Below are 19276 nucleotides of genomic sequence, written 5' to 3' on the forward strand. Positions count from 1 at the left end.
GGAAACATTTGTGTTGCTGCTGCTGGGTTGGGTGAGAAGAGAACCGGGTCGGGTACGGGTCACTGGGTTAGGGTTTCATTTTTTGAAAATTAGGGTTAGGGGCATTTTGGTAATTTCACTTAAAATAGGGATAATATAGTAATTGAAACCCAAATTAAATCCAACACTATTTGTACATAGAAAATACTATTTGCTCATCAATTTTACAAATTATTTTCAATAAAATGCCCAAATCCAATAACTAGAAATAATATAATTAAATCATTTATTTTCCAAAGTAGCAGTATTAATATTTAAAATATTAATTATTTAATCCAAACCATATAAAAATCCTTATTATTTCACAACTACCAATTTTATAATTCAAATATAGAAAATAATCCAAACATCCTATAAAATTGGATAATAATCATAACTCATCTCAAATCTAATAAATCAAAACTTGCCTTAATTACCTTTAATAAAATAATTTCTGAAATTAAGGCTATAAATAACTATATGATTTGAGACTTGATCATAATAAGACTTTTCAAAAGTTCTGGGTCTTACATCCTACCCACCTTATAAAAATTTTCGCCCTCGAAAATTGATACAAAATAAAAGAAATTCCATAACAGTTCACCCTTGAACACATTTAAGGAAGAAGCAAAAATATCTCAAAATATAATCATATATATATGATTTTCAAATACTTTTAATCGTCATATGCTTAAGAGTGTAAAGGTAGGAGTGTGATTGCAAAGCAAACATTACAAGGTAGGCTCGATACAAAAGATAACATGGGTCAATCTTGTGATAGTAGGGCAAAGCATCAAAGGCTATAAAACAGGATGGAGTTAAAACGATGTGCTCAATATCCGCACACTAATCTTATATCAACCTCAAGGTTTCAACTTTCCAATTCCATCAAGCACCTTACAAACCCCAAATTTGATCACAAGCCTGACAATCACAAACCCGTTCGCAAGGAACAAAATGCCCACAACTCATACGTTGCACACCTACCGCTTCAACTTCCGTATACACATCACATCTTAAGGAACTAACGTATCGCGTTACTACGTCTACAAGTCGCACGTGATACCAAAACAATTCTCGAGTCTACTCAGAAGAATATGAGATCTTAGAAAGGAGAGACGGATGTCAAAGACAATAGTCATAGATTTGAAAGAATATATCCAATCCCAGATAAACATGGATGTTCAAGCAATAAAGTTTGCTAGACATAATTCAATTGACAACTTCAAAGATAACCCTTAGATCAAAGAAGTTCAATAGGATCAACAAGAAGATAACCAGCGCATCAGCTTGAAACAAACTCAAACTGAGTCGATGAAGTATGAGGTTTACAAAAGAGAATATCTCAAACCCAAGGCAAAGCTCACAAAACTCAAGGGCATGATTAAAAATACTTCTGAATACATTGTTCTTAAAAGAATCGAAAACTTGCAGGAAAATCACCTCGCAGTCTAAAAGAAAAGTTAAGCAACAAATGTCCTTCAAGAGAGTAACAAAAGCATAAATGTGGCTTTACTTCAATACAATTCCATGTTGAAGTAGATTTTGTAGAGTTCCAAAAACAAATGCACACAACTTTGGCTAAGAGCTAAAATATTTCCTCAAATATTTTAGAAAGATAATTAAATGCACAACTTAACCAAAAGCAGTTCATAAAAACTCGGAAATAATCAGATGCTTGTTCAAAATTCTCAAAATTTCATATTCAAACAAGCATGTATAACATTTATAGCAAGTACGAAAGAGGAAGTTAAACTCTTTTTAGAAAAGAAACTCCGAGATAAAAATTTGCTTACAATCTGGTAAGGAAATAAGTGGTGCATTACAAACAAACCGGTTTCCACTAAACAAGGAAACTTTCCAAAACCTCATTTAAAATAGCGCATGCCGATTTTTAAATTAACTTCATCAATATTGAACAATGGTTTCAATCTAAATCAAGAAACAGAAAATAAATTCCGTTTAAAACTTCTTACAAGAGAATTCAAAACTTCTTTAAAAAGTCCAAAACAATACTCCAAAAGTGTTCTTGAAATCCCCATCTCAGAAGAACATTCAAGAAGTTTAAGATGTACTAAAAAGGAGTCAAGTCTTGCAAGAAAGGATCTTAAATTAGAGTAGTTCAAACAAGATCCACTAAGCATGAAATATCAAACAAGTTTTAAATGGATCCAAAAGAATACAAAAGTCATAGAAAAGACAACTCAATCATTTGTAATTTTTAAATGATAAATCTTTAACTAAAAACTCTTGTAGAGATAATGGGAGAATAAACAATGTACTATCCTGAAACGAATCAAACTGACCCACATAAGGATGAGATTCACAAGAGGGGACAAACCAAGATCAATGGTAATGTTCACAAGATGTAAAAGATTAGTTAAAAAAACAGAATCACGTATGACATTCATAGAGGTGAAAAGCTTAAGAAGGAACCAGTCCGTTCATAAGAAGAAAGCTATGAATCCAACATTTTCAAAAGAACAACAATGGCATAAACTATGTAGTATGCTAAACCAAACTCAATTCAAAATAAGTTAAGTAAAGCTTATCAAACGAAACTCAACCGGAATGAAAGCGAAAAATTCTTTCTTTCCAGTATTTCAGAAAATATCCAAATACACAATCAAATAAAGATGTCCATTGGAACTATAGTAAAATTACTAGAAGGTCAAAATTTACTTTTAAAATAAGTACAATTGCGTAAACCAGTAAAAGTACAGGCAAAGTATTAGAAAGAAATAGTTGTTAAACTGTGTAAATAATTTCAAAGTCTCATATATAGAAAAGCATATATCTAATCAACAGCAATTTATAAAATCTCAAAATTGGCTGTGATCACTGTCAAGTAAGAGAAAAACTGAATCAACAATTTCTCAAAGAATGGACTCAGAATCCGGAGTTAAAAGTCACAGCACATTAAGACAGGTTCAAGGCTATATCAAAGAATACTTGAATCAAGAAGAACTCAAACAGAGGAAGATAGATGCAACAAAGATCTTAAACCAGCATATGCACTTAAGGTCAAACAAGAATACATATGGATAGAGGAATAGAGTGAAGACATCAAATTACTCTTCAAAAGGTCTAGCAAATAAGAACTTCAAGTTAGGATATGAAAGAACATGTCAACTCGAACAGAATTCAAGACACACAACTGAATAGCCTCGAGAAGTAGTTTCCAACTTTTCCAAAACCCGCGATTCGCTTTACTCAAAACTAGGATTTCATCTATGATAACCCATCAGTGCTTTCATATACATATTTCACTAGTATTAAGCCGGCCAAACTTAATATCAGGAATTATGTAATGCAAGACTAACAGCGTTAATCAATAGATCATCATGTGCATAAAGCTCTAATTCTCGTCATTCGACAAGACCTAATACATGACAAACGCTCAGAGTATGCAACTGAAGCATAGTCAGTCCATTCCTCAGGCTCTACAGGAAGAACTGCTCTGATACCATAATGTAACACCCTAACTACCAAAGCTCACGCTTCCGGCTGCGCGACTCTGATAGCTCGGACATTACGACGACTTTTATACTATTTAATACTAAAATATGAGCCTGTTTAAAACTTTAAACCGCAATACCGCTTCCAAAAACTTTCATCCGATAACATACGTCCATAAATACCATACAACTTACAAAACTCATAAAGAGTACATCCATATATATACAAAAATATATATAAATAATATTACAAACATAATCCAATACAATTTCTATCCCTCTTACAGAATATCTCAAGATAAAGGCGAGGGTACAAATAATAGTCTAAAGCAATACAGAGCATTTCAACCACAACTAAAAGAACTCTTCGTAACTTCTGCGCCCATATCCTGAAAGGGGAAAAATGTAGGGGGGTGAGAACATCATCCTCGAAAGGGTTCTCAGTAGAGGATTTTTGGGAATTACTGTAATAGGATACATGAAGATAAACCGTACCAGTGATTAATAACCTTCTTATGCCTCTTTTCAAAAACACGGTTTTCAATAAAAGTAAAGTCAAAAATCTTTACTGAAAGAGGAACCATTCAATTCTCAAAACTCAAAAGCCTTTCAAAACGGTTTATCTATGCGGAACCAAAATAGCCTTTCATAATTTTATTCCAAACCAGAAACACAAAACTGAAATCAACCATCAGTTCATCTCTTTCCAACCACGGCCCTAGGCCCAAACAATCCAACCAACAACCAGTCACCACAAATCCAACAGAGTCCCAGATGCAAACACAGATAGGAAGTTCAAGCACAAACAAACAGTTATTACAAGTAGAACAGTTAGCAATTAATCACATAGGCAAACCAAGTATAATATGCACACCCAACCAATGTCACACAAATGCATATGATGCATGTCTGTCCCTAGTGGCTGATGATATCATCTGTCGGTTATAAAGCCAACCCGACAAGTCCTGGTAGCTAACCATTGGACTGTCCCTCTGTCGTGCATCCCCAACTCGAGTTATACTCATCATAAACTTGATCATAATCATGATCCATATCCATCACCCTCACTGGTGAATATTTATCCATCACCATCACTGGTGAATATTTATGGGGGCGAGCTCATCCGGGCCTTTCACAGTGCCCGGCCACACTTACGACATAGGGTCAACAGAGTATCAAGTCTCGACCTGGAGCACGTGGTGGCTAGCCACTGCTACTACCCAGGGAAACTCGTATCTCAGATAGTGGAAGTGCAACATTCACATTTATCAATGATTCAGCATAAACATGCATTCAATCTCATCCATGGGTCAACATCCATCTCAGCCATCCGGCTCACGGTTCAGTCCAGAACCAGCCAATATTCATATCATACATAGCCATTCCGGCTCACGGTTCAATCCAAAACCAACCAATATGTATAATCATACACAGCCATTCCGGCTCACAACAAAACAGCACTTCCACCATTCAACATCATTAAATTCATAAAGTCGGCATTTAAGCCATAAATCATTTCCTCAATTCATTTCACTTTGAAATCGAGTTTCAACTCTTTTCAGCCTTGGCTTTAAAGATCTCATTTCTCAAATCATTTTAGGCTCATAAAGCCACTTTTACTCAAGGTAAATTCCCCTTTGAAAACAATGTCACTCTCGGCATCCTCTTTCCAAACTTCCATAACCATGGCAAGTTAAAGATTCTTTTTGGAAACACTCAAAATCATCCATTCAACAATGGGATTTTATAACAAAGTTTCTCGGCAGAGTCCCAAGTCTTTAGGGGAGAATAACATATCTCATTTCGCCAAAATCATTTAAAATCATTAAAACATTGGCTTTCTGATTTGAGTAAGAAAATAGGATCTAAGCCAAACCGAGTCACGTAGCCTTTACTTCTTTCAAAACCATTTCCTTTACTTAAACAAAACCGGCTTCAATTCCATAATTAAATCTGAAGCGTTTCAAACTGATAAGAGAATCATTTTTGTTGTGTTAAACTAGAGTTCAAAAGATACTTTGAATCTTATTTAAAACGTCAAAATAATGAGGCTCATCAATCGAAATCCAATTCCTTTTAAAATCACGAAAACTCTCCCAAGGGACAATCTTTGTGTTTAATAGAGAAAAACATAAACCCGCTTTACCTTTTAAAACAGCCTCAAAGCAAAATTCTCTTTCAAATGACTTGTACCCAAAGACATACTGTTCTTCTTGGAAAATAAGGATAAATCATGATTCTCTTTTCAATAATTCTTTCAAAGCATAACTTCATTGCTTTCTTAATTGCTCTAAGTAAAGGTAATAAAGAAGCCATAATTTCACAATCCTCAAAATAGATAGGAAAGGCATTAAACTCAAAATTCCCCAATTAACATTTCAAATAAGGACTCGGATTCTATAGAAATTTCGGCAGCACCTCCCCTAAAACTTGGACTTTTGCCACCCGGTTCGGGTCCCAACTAAACCGTTTCTCATTCCTTTTCAACAGCTCAAAACCAGAAATCAATTCAAAAGCAAGCTAAATCCAACAGTCGCCTCAGTGGCATATCTCAAGGAAGCCATTTCAAAAATCAACTCAATATCAACCGATTTAACTCATTTCCAAAGCTTTAAAGAATCGGTTCAGCAATAAATCATTTATCAAAACCAAATCAATTAAAGCAACACAGGCTGAATTTCAAGAGTATTCTATCTTCCACATCATCAAAATAATTGACTCAATTCAAACCAATCCTCAACGGATTAAACTCATTTCAAATCTTTAAGGAATCAACTTCAAACATTACATTTCACAAGCCACACAACAATTCGGCCAAACCAACATCCATAGTCATTCGAGTCAATCAAATAATACATAAGGCAGATACAATCACCAAATACACAATATCTCACATCAGTACCCATATGTAATAATTCCAATAATAAACTATAGTTTTTGGAAAGCGCCCCTACCTCAAAACGCAATTCCATAATCCAAACGCGTCACAGAGTCCTTTCCGCCTCAACCCGAAATCAACAACAACCGCAACCTCAGCTTCAAGCCACATTCGCAACAACCATAGCAACACTAATAGCAGCATATAATAATTAGGACTCGACCCCACGTTACCAAAACTCATATTCGTTAACTAAACATAACAGGATACTAACGCGAGGATTCTCGACACATAATTTCTTACCGGAATTTCAACACGAAGCAGCTGCAATTTTGAACCGGCCCGACAACAGCTCCGGCGGCGGCCAGAAGCTCTGGTGGATCAACTATAAAAACCGCACAACGTCAAAACCATCTCGAAAACCAAAAAGGCAGAAACCGTAATTAAAACCCTTACCGGAAGAGTTCTCCGGCGACGGCAGCGGGGTTTTGGACGGCACCCAGGAGCTGGCAGCAGCGGTGATAACCCCACACCTGCTCCTCCGATCGCACCTCCTCTCCCTCAGATCGGATCGGTGGCAGATCCCCCCAACCGTGGCAGTGCAGCAGCTCACAGCGCAAGCAGCAGTGGCGGCCTGAACCTCTTTCTTTCCTTCAGGGCAGATCGAGCGGATCTCCAGCAGTGGCGGCGGCAGACCAGAGCAATAGAATGGAGGGGATGATGACTACTCAAACAGCAGCGACAGCACCCGACGGCGCGCGCGACGGCAGCGGCGAGTGCCTCCCTGCGCGTTGCCGACTCCACGCCCCTCTCTTGGTCTCTCGCTCTCTTCTGGTCACGACTCACGGCGGCGCTGTGCTCCCTCCAAGATTGCGAGCTCGACGGTGGCAAAGCAGTGAAGACGACGGAGCTGGCGGCGAGTCCTTCTCTGCGCGACGCTGACTCCATGTCTCTTTCTCTTTCTTCCTTCGGTGTACAACGATGGCAGCAAGGCGTGGAACGCGGCGGCACAATGCGACAGTGGCGGTGAGGCCCCGCGGCTCCGACGCGTCTCCTCCTCTCCTTCTTCTCCCTGCCGCACTCCGTTCCCTCTTTCTTTCTTTGCTTCGTTTGGCAGCTGTTGCTGCTATGTGTCGCGTGAATGATGGGAGGAAGGGAAACGGGTAGGGTGCGGCGGCGTTGAGCTGGACGGCGGCGGCAGTGAGGCCCCAGCCATCATCGCCCCCTCTCTCTTCCCCACTCCTCCGATCTGCTACTATTGGTGCGTATTGGTTTGAGGAAGAAGGGGAAACATTTGTGTTGCTGCTGCTGGGTTGGGTGAGAAGAGAACCGGGTCGGGTACGGGTCACTGGGTTAGGGTTTCATTTTTTGAAAATTAGGGTTAGGGGCATTTTGGTAATTTCACTTAAAATAGGGATAATATAGTAATTGAAACCCAAATTAAATCCAACACTATTTGTACATAGAAAATACTATTTGCTCATCAATTTTACAAATTATTTTCAATAAAATGCCCAAATCCAATAACTAGAAATAATATAATTAAATCATTTATTTTCCAAAGTAGCAGTATTAATATTTAAAATATTAATTATTTAATCCAAACCATATAAAAATCCTTATTATTTCACAACTACCAATTTTATAATTCAAATATAGAAAATAATCCAAACATCCTATAAAATTGGATAATAATCATAACTCATCTCAAATCTAATAAATCAAAACTTGCCTTAATTACCTTTAATAAAATAATTTCTGAAATTAAGGCTATAAATAACTATATGATTTGAGACTTGATCATAATAAGACTTTTCAAAAGTTCTGGGTCTTACAATCAATATATTGATAATCGAGTACTAAAGAAAATCACAAATATTCTTTATAAACAGTCTATGTTAATGGTAGTCGCATTCAGTTTCAAATAATGTGCTTGACTGATAAAACAAGTATGCAAAGAATGTGTTTGATTTACCAACAAACATGGATACAAGTATCAATTATTGAGTTATATGTTGAGTTTGAAGAATTAGTTGAGGTTGATTTATTGAAGCCTAACATCGGCTAGAACGTTTATAATACTAAAAGTAAAGAGGAATTTGAGGGCACTTATCATATTGTTGGTCAAATTAAAAATATGGATGAAAATGATATAATAATTGAGCCTGACGTTGTAAATATGATAAACGCACTAGCAAGCCATCTATTTGGAGAACCTTCTTTCATACACGCTTTGGATCTAGATACTATGAATGCACCAAAATTTTCTGAGTATGTCAATGCAGGTAAGTATCATTATTATTATTATTATTATTATTATTATTATTATTATTATTATTATTATTATTATTATTATTATTCAATCATATAATAATAGTTGGAATATTTTTTGTTGTTATCGATGTAGACCCTGTTGTTATGGATGGTGAATTTGTCGTCGACATGTAGTTTAGTTCTAAAAAGATTGTGATTGAGATAATTAAAGATTAGAGAAAAAAATCCTAAACGTCCGTGACAATTATTTCGAAATACAATGAGACCCTCAACAAAGAAAATACATTTTTTGGCCCCTGATCTTTACTTCTATGAGATTGATTAGCCCCTCTATCAATATTTTTTCTCTATATTAACGAAATAAGCCTACATAGCATATTAAACTGTTGATTTATCCATTAAGAGTCAACTAGGATTCACAAATTCTTTTTTGTTGGGAATCTCTTTGTCTTTTAAAGATAATTGTCAATATCGTTTAATATTTTTATATTTTTCTGTTACCTTTTTCAAATACATCAGCTAAATTTACGGTATAAAACTAAGAAATATTAGTGATTTTTAAATTGTTTTTACCTATAAAATTAAATAGAAGATATATTAGTGATTAACGTGTTACATAAGTATGTTCTGAAGAAAGATCATTGACAGAAGGGCTAATCACTAATCAGTCCCACAAAGTTAAATATTAAGAGCCAAAAAGGGAAAAAAAATTTTGTTGCAGACCTCGAAGTCCTTCGAAAAAATTATCAAGAGCTGGGATGGGTATTCACCCTAAAGATTATATCATGCGTAAGAGTGTGGATTACCGGGTATGTGAATCTGAGCCAACCACATCTTATGCCAAGTGTGTACAATATAGAATAAGTTGTAATTGGCTAATCAGGGATAGTCTTATTAAGAGAACGTTTTGTTGAATTATAAGGTGGTATAATGGTAGTCACACATACACTAAAACTACCATTTCTCAATATCATACTAAGTTGAATTCAGACATGATTATAGAGGTGATAAAGTCACTAGTTGAAGGCTTGAAGCAGATCCATCTTTAAAAGTAAAATCTGTTATTATTGAAGTGCAATCGAAATTCAATTATATCATAAGTTATTGAAAAGCATGACTGGCAAAACGAAAGGCAATTACAAAAATTTTTTGTGGTTGAAAAACTTCTTATAAAGTTTAACTACAAGAAAAGTAATATTTGTAACAAAAAAAAATTGTTACAAATAAAAATCTAAATTTTGAAACGAAAAAAATTTGTAACAAAAAATGTTACAGAGTTGTTGTAATGTGTTCCGTTTCAAAAAAATTTTGTAACAAAAAATGAAACTATTATAATAAGTAATATTTTGTAACAAATTTTTTTAAAACAAAAACTAAAATTTATTACAAAAGTAATAATAAATTTTATCTTGTGAAATATTTTTCGTAACAATATAATTTTTTCTATCACAAAATTTTGTTACAAAATATAACTCGATTTTGTAACATTTTTCATTCATTTAGTTACAAAAGCATAATATTTATTTTGTAACAATTTTTTAATACAAATTACACACATAATTTATCAAATTGTATTATTTTTTAAATAATTGATATATTAACTAATTTATTGAGCAAGTCAATATTTATATAATATATAATAATATAGATAATTCAAACATCTTTTATTTAACTAAGATTGTTTTAAAACAAAATAATATTAAAATTAATTCTACAAGTTCAACCATAATACAAAAATTCTATATAGATTAATGTGTGCATAAATCAAAATATTTTTAAGTCTTATAACTAATATATTGTTATCATTTTTACACTCCTATAAATATAAAAAATCAAACCAAAAATTAAAAATATAAAATAATACTAATTACAATTAAAACATCAATTATCCACCAATTAATCACTCAATTCAATATCAAGATAAATCTAAATATCAGAGATATTAGCATAATTTTAAAGACAATTTCAAATAATCAAATTATATATAAGTTTAGATCTCTCATATGAAGATAAAAGATAAACAAAAAACTAAAAACAGACCCAAGTTCCCATGATTATTAAGCACTCCACAATTATCATATTATGAACGAATGAGTAGCAATTATAGATTCAGATATAGCTTTCGAGTTTTTTTTTTTTTTTTTTATGTTTTGGTATTATTTAATACTACTATTTATTTATTAATTTACTAATTAATTTTAAATAATTATGTAATTTAAAATTAAATAATCTAATTAGTTTTTTTTAGTTCATAAAATTAAATTACAAAATTTATTTTTTTAAATTAAATTATCAAATTTTCATTATTTTTTAATTACTAAAATTTTAAATTTTAAATAAAAAATATTCAATTATTATAAAATTTATACGGTCCAAAATAATTTTAAACTCAAAGTATTATCGATTTGATTTGAATATTTTTAGTGAAATAATTTTTTGAATATAAAATCTTAAACAAATTATAAATAACTCATTATATTAATTTTGAAAAAATACGGAGTCTTACATTTAATATTTTGAAATAAAATTTCTTATTAGTTACAAAAAAATCTTTGAATTTTTTGACAAATAAATAACTTGTTACAAAAATATTACGTTTTGTAATAAATTAATGTTTTATATATTTAGAGCTTTTGAAACAAATAGATATTTTGTTATAAAATATTTTGAATTTTTGTAATAATATAATCTTTTGTTACAAAATATTATAACATTTTGCCACAAAACAACAATTCAATATGAAAACCAACATAATTTGTAACAAAAAAAAATCATGTTATTACAAAACACTGAAACGTTTTGTAACAAATTTTTTTGTTATTGCAAAATCTTATTCTGTAACAATAATTAATTATTGTTATAAAAAAATTATAATTTATAATCATTTTAAATTTGATACAATTTTTTCTTATAAATATTTTATTTTCTTGTGGTGCTTTACCGTCATGGCTTGAATCAATGGTACAAAAAGAACCATCAGCAGCAGTTGAGATTGAAATTGCACTAGCATATTGAGGGAATGAGATGGTCCAGGATATTAGGATACTAATTCGGGTGTTATGAAACTTTTATCCTTACATTAGAGTATTTAGGAGCTGCAAGATGAGTAGGTTGTCTAGAAACTTCCTACTGCAAATTGAATTGTCTTCTTACCTTATCTGATGCATGCCACTCAATACACTCAAAAGATATTAGTGACATGGTTGTGCTTCATATTAAGAGATGCTGCAAAATACATTTGGAACTACAATATTTTTCATACGATCATGATTGTACGGTTTTCACACAAATTACAAAAGCATAACAAAATAAACGTATAAGTATAAATACAAAACAATGCACAATAATAGTAACACTATTAAATAAAATAAAAAAACTACCTCATTTATATGAATATGATTTAGTAACTGCTTGATATGAGAGATGGTCCACTTTTTGTATCCCTGAAAATTGCAATCGTTAATTAATCCAGTTAAAATAAAATGAAACCTTATTATTCTTAATCGATATATTTAAATAATATATTTAAATAGTACATATTAAACAATATATATTAACATATTATATGAAGTAAATTTATCTACACGCAAGCGAAAAGATTTGCTGCAATTGCACCGGTGCTAGGAACGGTAACCATTCCCAAGCCCATACACATAGCAGTACCAAAGGGTCATCTACATCCTTGTAATCATAACTTGATATCCGACATAATGCTCTAAACAAATGTGTCAGACAAGCCGATCCCTAACTAAAGCTCCTAATCTCAGCAAAATTTTGAAGTTGAGGCAAAATCAAACTTCTAGTGGATCGACAAACTTGACTTGACACAAAATAAATTTGTCCTAAACAACAATAATATGTGAATCTTCGTGTACATTTGTCCGCCAAATACGGTATCCAACTACGTGTGCTGCTTTAGGGTGAGGAGCCATGCAAGCTTGACACCGCTTTCTTTTATGATTAGTTGTAGTAGGTATAATGCCAAACTGCATCATATAAATTCATTTTCAAGGCCAATAGTATTGCTATCTATAAATCCTAACATCGGCATATCATTTGTTGAGAGTCCAAATATCATTGCAATATCTTCCAAGATAATCGTGCATGTAATGTGGAAGATAAAACGTATGAGTTTCTGGATGTCACTATTCAATCAAGACATTATTTATAAGTGCGTCGTGTAAGGTAAGTTTTCCAATTTGAGATACATAATAGAATTCACTATCCCATAACTCTATATCAACTCAAGGATCATATGCATCTTAGTAGAGATGTCTTGATTCCAAATTTCTTGAACTTTGAAATAATAATAATAATAATAATAATAATAATTGATGAGTGGAAATCGAATTTCACGGATATTGACAAGTGCATTGAATCGCTCAGGTAATACCACAGTGAGTGGATATCGTTCCCACGAGAATTAAAGGATTGAACAAGCAAATATCATATTAAAAAATAAAAACCTAATTAGATTAATTAGACCTAATTGATAATCGGAGAGGACACGAGAAAATCTTGGAATTATGCTGAGAATCTTGAGAATGCTTGAATGCTTCAAATAGTGGATCTTGAATATTGATTGAGAAAAGACAGTAATGATGAGAGTTAAGGGGTTTAGAGATGCTTGTGCTCTTAGGATAAGTAATCTTATTTATTTATCTTGAAGTTTGTAAAGATTTTTCACGACAAAACCTTTAGTAACTAATTTTCTAATTCTTTGACTCCTCAGTTTCTCAAGCATTAATTAGGCATCTCTTTAATTAATCAAGAGATTAAGCATAAAAACTGATTTTAGATTCAAATAAGATTTAAAAGTAGTCCTTAGGTCGAATTATATGTCACGTATTCAAACTAGTCCTGTACAGTTAAATTTTAAAAGAAAACATAATTTTCAAAAGTTGTTCTAATCCGAATTATATGTCACTTATTCAAAATTAGAGTGATTAAAAATCATGTATGTGTCGCACACTAATTGAACCACTATTCCTAGCCGAAACCAAATAGTCATGTGAAAGAGTTTTCAAGCTTCGTTTCAAATATCAAATTTATCAATTATAATAAAAGAGATTAGCTTACCTTTCATTAAACTAATCCAAATGAAGAACATGAAATAGATCAATGCAAGACTTTGAAATAAAATAAACATAGATTAATTATCCATAAAAAATATAAACAGAGCTCCTAACCCTTTGACAGAGAATTAATTACCCATGAGAAAGTAAGAAAAACAAGAAGATAAGTAGTCGGTGGACTTGATGCCCTCCTTTGTGAGCTATGCTCACTTATTTATAGTCTAAATTCTAGAATTCAAATTCAAAATTAAACTAATCTTATCTTTAAGAGAGATAAAATAACTACTTATCTTCCGAAGAGAAAGATAAGCTATTGACTTTAATTCAAATTTAAAAACGATAATTCAAATTAAATCCTAACAACCAAATTTCTTATTCTTCTAGAGAGAATTAATAACTAATTTTCTAGATCTTCAACTCTTCTGAATATGATTGAGGCTTTTGATGATGTGGTTGATTAAGCTTGGGCCTTAATTATTCCATCCTGAGAGTTAGAATAGGCGGGACTTGCATTTTGAGTTGTCTGGGACACTATTTTTTTGTTTCCTAAAGATGATGATGGTACGTGGCTGAAACTAAATATTCACTATAGACATATGCATATTATTATGAAGCTCTAGACGTTAGCTTTCTAACTCAACTAGAACCGCCTCATTTGGATTATTATAGCTCAAGTTATAACTATTAGAGCATGAAGAGGTCAGAGCTGGGAAGGAGGCCGCCGGGCGTGGACCTTGTGTGCGTCATTTGCTTGTGTGGCTTTAGTTACTTGGACCGTGCTTTCTTGGTGAAAAGGCATTGATTCTTGCTATTTTTAGTCCAAAATTTCTGAAAACATAAAAATACTATCCCAACTCCAAATATTTGATTAATTATAAAATTCTATTAGAAAACATAAGAAATTTAATTCAAACTTAAGAAAATAAATATAAAAAATCCTAAAAATTACTTAAGATGACGTGTCACCTATAATAATAAACATAAAAAATAATTACATATAGTGGACGCTCAAGATATTTAACAATGTAATTTTTAGGATGCATAATATCACGAACCATCTTCTACTTTTATTCTTTCTGAAAAAAATCCTATTATATTATATAATCTATCTTTAATATATATTCTGTAAGAATCCGAATTTAAAACTAGCCACTTAGATAAAATAAATAATAATTTAATTGTCCAGAATAGGTTCAAAAAATTTAGAAGTGTTAATTTAAAAATTTCAAAGTGAGATTTGAATTTAGCGAATTTTTCCGAGGGAAAAATATAATTTTCTGCGAAAAATTGCGTAAAAATTCGTATCGATAAAATAGCCGACAGTATCGACTTAAGTCTGTCTGATACTGCGTGAGGGAAAATAAAACTGTAGGAATCCTTAGAAAACATTTAGAGTTGAAAATTGGGCACTAATTCTAAAGGTTTTGGCCGAAAGTTTGGCCAAACGAACCAAAAATGCTAAACAATTAGACCGGACACAATTTGGGCCCAAGCCCAACATATAAATACTACTTTAATGAGAAATTCAGCTCATTTTTCTTTGCTGAAGAGAGTGAGGCACGTTGGTGAGAAGAGAGGAGAAGAAGGATTGTTACTATTTACCCCCATCTTCTTTCAATCATATATTGAGTTACGGTGCTCCGATTCGCATGCTGTTTGTGGTCACGCATAGCTCTTACCGAGCCCGTCATTTCTAGTTAAACAAAGTAGGTAAGAACTCGAAATCCATTATCCAATTTTCTTCCCTAATAGTTTCACATTTTTAGGTTTGGTTTTGAGTAGATTTTGTGATTTTGGTTGTTTAGGGGTAATCTAGTTTTGAGTTATTATTGCATTTTGTCCCTAATAGCATCAGACAAGGTAAGTCACTTCAAAATTCTTGTGGTTTGATGTTTGATTAGTCCTAGTATTGATTTTGGTATGTTATAGGATGTTAGATTGAGGTTTGGTGTCTATTGGAGTTGGCTTGGTGGATTTGGAGCTTTCGAATTAAGCTTGGTGGCTTGGTTTTGGTGTTTTGTGCATGTTAAAAATCGGCCAAGGTATGATTTTAGTTTTCTTTAGGTAATATGTAATGTTTCATAAAACTTAGGCTCGTTTCCTTAAGATAGGTTGAATTTTTATGAATGATTAAATTGTGATTGAAAATGTTGAATGGAGGTTGAACGGATTTGTAAGATAGACTTTGTGTTGATGTTTTATGGAATGGATGGGTTAGGTAACATAAATTAGATATTTTCTATTAATGAGTTTAGAAGACGGTGACTTAGGCTTGGAAAGTTCTATGGATGGTTTAACCTGAGTGGATTAGCGGAGTGTAGGATGATTATACATTGAGAACTGATGATGGTTATGAGGAGTTTGGAACTTGGAAAGGAATGATGAACTTGTTGAATATTGAAAGTGATTACTGAATAATGAGAATGATATGCATTGAATTGGTAAGTCGCTATGCGCCTCGGGCAAGGACGGTGGTGAATCCCACTTGTCGAAGTTGCGGTGCCGACGTAAGGACGGTGGTTAATCCCACTTACGTTTAGATATGAGGGCTGAGGTGGTATCCCGCTCGCATAATCTTCTCTGCCGTAAGAGTGTGTCAGGCACTGTATCCTTAGAATGAGCATGCAAGTGTGCCAGATACTATATCTTTGGAACGATAGTGTGCCAGGCACTACATCCCTGGGTGCACAAGAGTGTGCAGGGCACTATATCCCTGACGTGGCAGAAAGGCTACATCCAAAAGGATGTGTCGAGTTGGCAACTTTGACCGACAATGTGATATCACAGCCAATAGGACAGACATTCATCATATGCATCTTCTATATGCTTGTTTGCTTTGCTTAATTTCAGTTATGCTTAAATGAATCACATACTTATTTGCTATTTGTTTTACTTGATGTATATGTATATTACTTGTGTTTTATTTGTTTGCATTATCTATGTCTTCCGATGGGATTGAGGAGGCTCGTTAGGCGGTGGCGATGGGATCGCATGGAGGATAGGTTGGTGGAGGTTGTGGGACAGCGGTGAATAGCATTAGTTAGAACTTCTTTAAGATAGTTTACCCTGTTTATGGTTTAAGTTATATATTTTCCAAGGTTGCGAGATCCAGACCGGTCATCAAACTGGTCAAGTGACTGGTTCAATAATTCAATGGTTCAACCGTGGTTGAATCAATTTAATTAAATATAGAATAAAGTTATAAAAAATTCAATACATAATTTTAAAAAGTTAAATGCAATAATTTTTAAACTAATAAGATTCAAAATTTAACAATTTCACAAAATAAACAATACATAATTTATCATTAAAAGGTCATAAACAACTTCAAATATCAAAGTTTATAACTAAAAAAATTAAAGCGCAAATAAATGACAAACACAATGTTTTGCAACCAAAAGAAACAATATTCAACAAACAATACTTCAACTAAACAAAGACACTAGAAGTTATAATCATCATTAAGTGTTCCGATGTCTCCATCATAAACAGGTAATCCAAAGCCAGCATCTTCAGAAATACCACCAAAAGAAGTATTTGAGGATTCAATTACAACATCAGGTATATCCACTTCAACTTCCATGTCTCCACCATCTAATAAAATAGAAAGAGAACTCAATAAGAAATCAATATTAATGACATGTATCTTTATGGAAGGAAACAAAGTTTGCTATGTCACTCACCATTAGGATATGAAGGCATAGCATTATCAGTGTATATTAAACTTTCAATGCCTTCAACATCTCCATTAGTAAATTCAAGATCATCCTCATCTGCCATTACCCAAAAATCTACCGTGTCAATGCTTTGAATGTCAATTAGATCATAATTCCTCTTCTTTTAATGCAACCTAGATTGAAGGCGTAGGTTATAGGTGACATAAACAATGTCACTTAGCCTTTGATGCTCTAACCGGTTCCTCCTCTTTGAATGGATTTGTTCAAAAAGGCTCCAGTTCCTCTTACATCCAGATGAAGAAGAGGTTTGATGAAGAAGACGGACTGCCAATTTTTGCAAAAAGAGGTATGAGATTCTTGTACTTGTTGTTGCTGATCATTTTGTGACTGTTCCATCTAATTTCAGAATGCCAGCAATCCAGAATCCAAACCAACACATCAATTCATAGTTCATAGTTCTTACAATTTATATGGCATTCAACAGACCAGAATTGACAAAATAAAAAATTGAAGAACAGAGCAGAATTGAAAAGATAAAAAAATTGAAGAACAGAGCAGAGCAGAATTCTCAAATTCAACATACATCAAATTTATTCTCAAATTCAACATACAACAAATTTATTCAACATTTGATTAATCATATAAAAAACAAAATTAAAAAATTAAAAAACAGAAGAACAGAAGCCTAGAACAAAAAATGAAAACAGCACGAACAAAAGCCAGAAACCCAGAACTTACTGCAAGAGAAGAACGCCAGAAGCTCGAGCCTCAAAGTAGAGAACAGCACGACCCGCGACGGTGAGAAACGACCCGCGACAGTAGGAGTGGGAGTGTTCTTAGGGTTGGGAGTAGGAGTGTTCTTCACGGCGTCGGTTGTCTGTCGTATGCAGAAGCTCCAGCCTCGAGCTTAGGGTTGGGACTTGGGAGTGGAGTGTTCTTCGAAGATTTTGGGAGATTAGGGATTTAGGATAAACTGTTAAAGTGGCTGGCTGCAACACGCGTTCTTCAGCGGTTTTTTTTTAAGCCAAACGACGCCATTTCATTAGTAGGGGGAAACCGATACTTGCAAAAACCAAACCGGTTCGCACGGTTTGCCGATTAACCACCGGTTCGGCCAGTTTTTCTACCAGTTTTTTATAGCACGATTTTGCAGGTGGACCGGACCGGCTAGGTCTCCGGTTTCTGGTTAACCCGGTTGAACCAGTCGGTCCGGTCCAATTTTCAGAACATTAATATTTTCTTTAAGCTTGAATATTTATATCGATGTGAAGTTCTAAGATTGTCTTTGGCTTTCCGAAACCTTATATCTTATCTATTGGGCACTGTTACCGTACCAAGAACCCCTGGTTCTCATACCATATGTTATTGTTATTTTTCAGATGCAGGTCGCAACCCACCTCGGTGAGTTTGCGAACGTGGTGACACAGCAGAAGATGATTCGGCTTTGTTTTATAATTTATTTTGCTATTATTTTTCTCACTTTTGGATTATTGTATTTGATGCCTTAAAGCTTTTGTTTTTAAACTTTGAGAGATAGTAAGTAAGTCTTTTATAAAACTCTGTTGTACCTCTTGGCTAGTCGGCCTAAACTCCGCTGGCTCTGATTGGTTTCTTTTGTATATCATATATATTTATTTTGTTTATCTATTATTTACTACCTTGTATCTTAGAGCTTTATTACAAGGTTGTATATTTATATGTTCTGTTCTTATCTTGCCTACACATTTAGTTATCGTGTGTGAACGTTTTGCGCTTTATAATTTTGCTTTAAGCGACTTTGAGATTTTATTCCTTCATCGGGCTTCTAGTATTATTACTTTTTCCTATATATAGTATTGCATGCGTTTTAGAACTATCGTGACACTTTAGAACTATCTTTGTATTTAGGATATTCAT

General features: G+C 33.4%; 1 long non-coding RNA gene across 1 annotated transcript; it reads right to left on the reverse strand.

Annotated features, from left to right (window-relative positions):
- Positions 1-3747: 3747 nt before the first annotated feature.
- LOC112756486 (uncharacterized) lies at positions 3748-7640 on the reverse strand. Its single transcript, XR_003179365.3, has 4 exons — positions 6811-7640; positions 6658-6739; positions 6431-6545; positions 3748-3865 (listed from the first exon to the last, which is right to left on the reverse strand). It is a non-coding gene; the product is annotated as an uncharacterized lncRNA (long non-coding RNA).
- Between the last annotated feature and the right edge of the window lie 11636 nt (positions 7641-19276).

Source organism: Arachis hypogaea, chromosome 16, assembly GCF_003086295.3.
Source record: "Arachis hypogaea cultivar Tifrunner chromosome 16, arahy.Tifrunner.gnm2.J5K5, whole genome shotgun sequence".
NCBI classification, from domain to species: domain Eukaryota; kingdom Viridiplantae; phylum Streptophyta; class Magnoliopsida; order Fabales; family Fabaceae; genus Arachis; species Arachis hypogaea.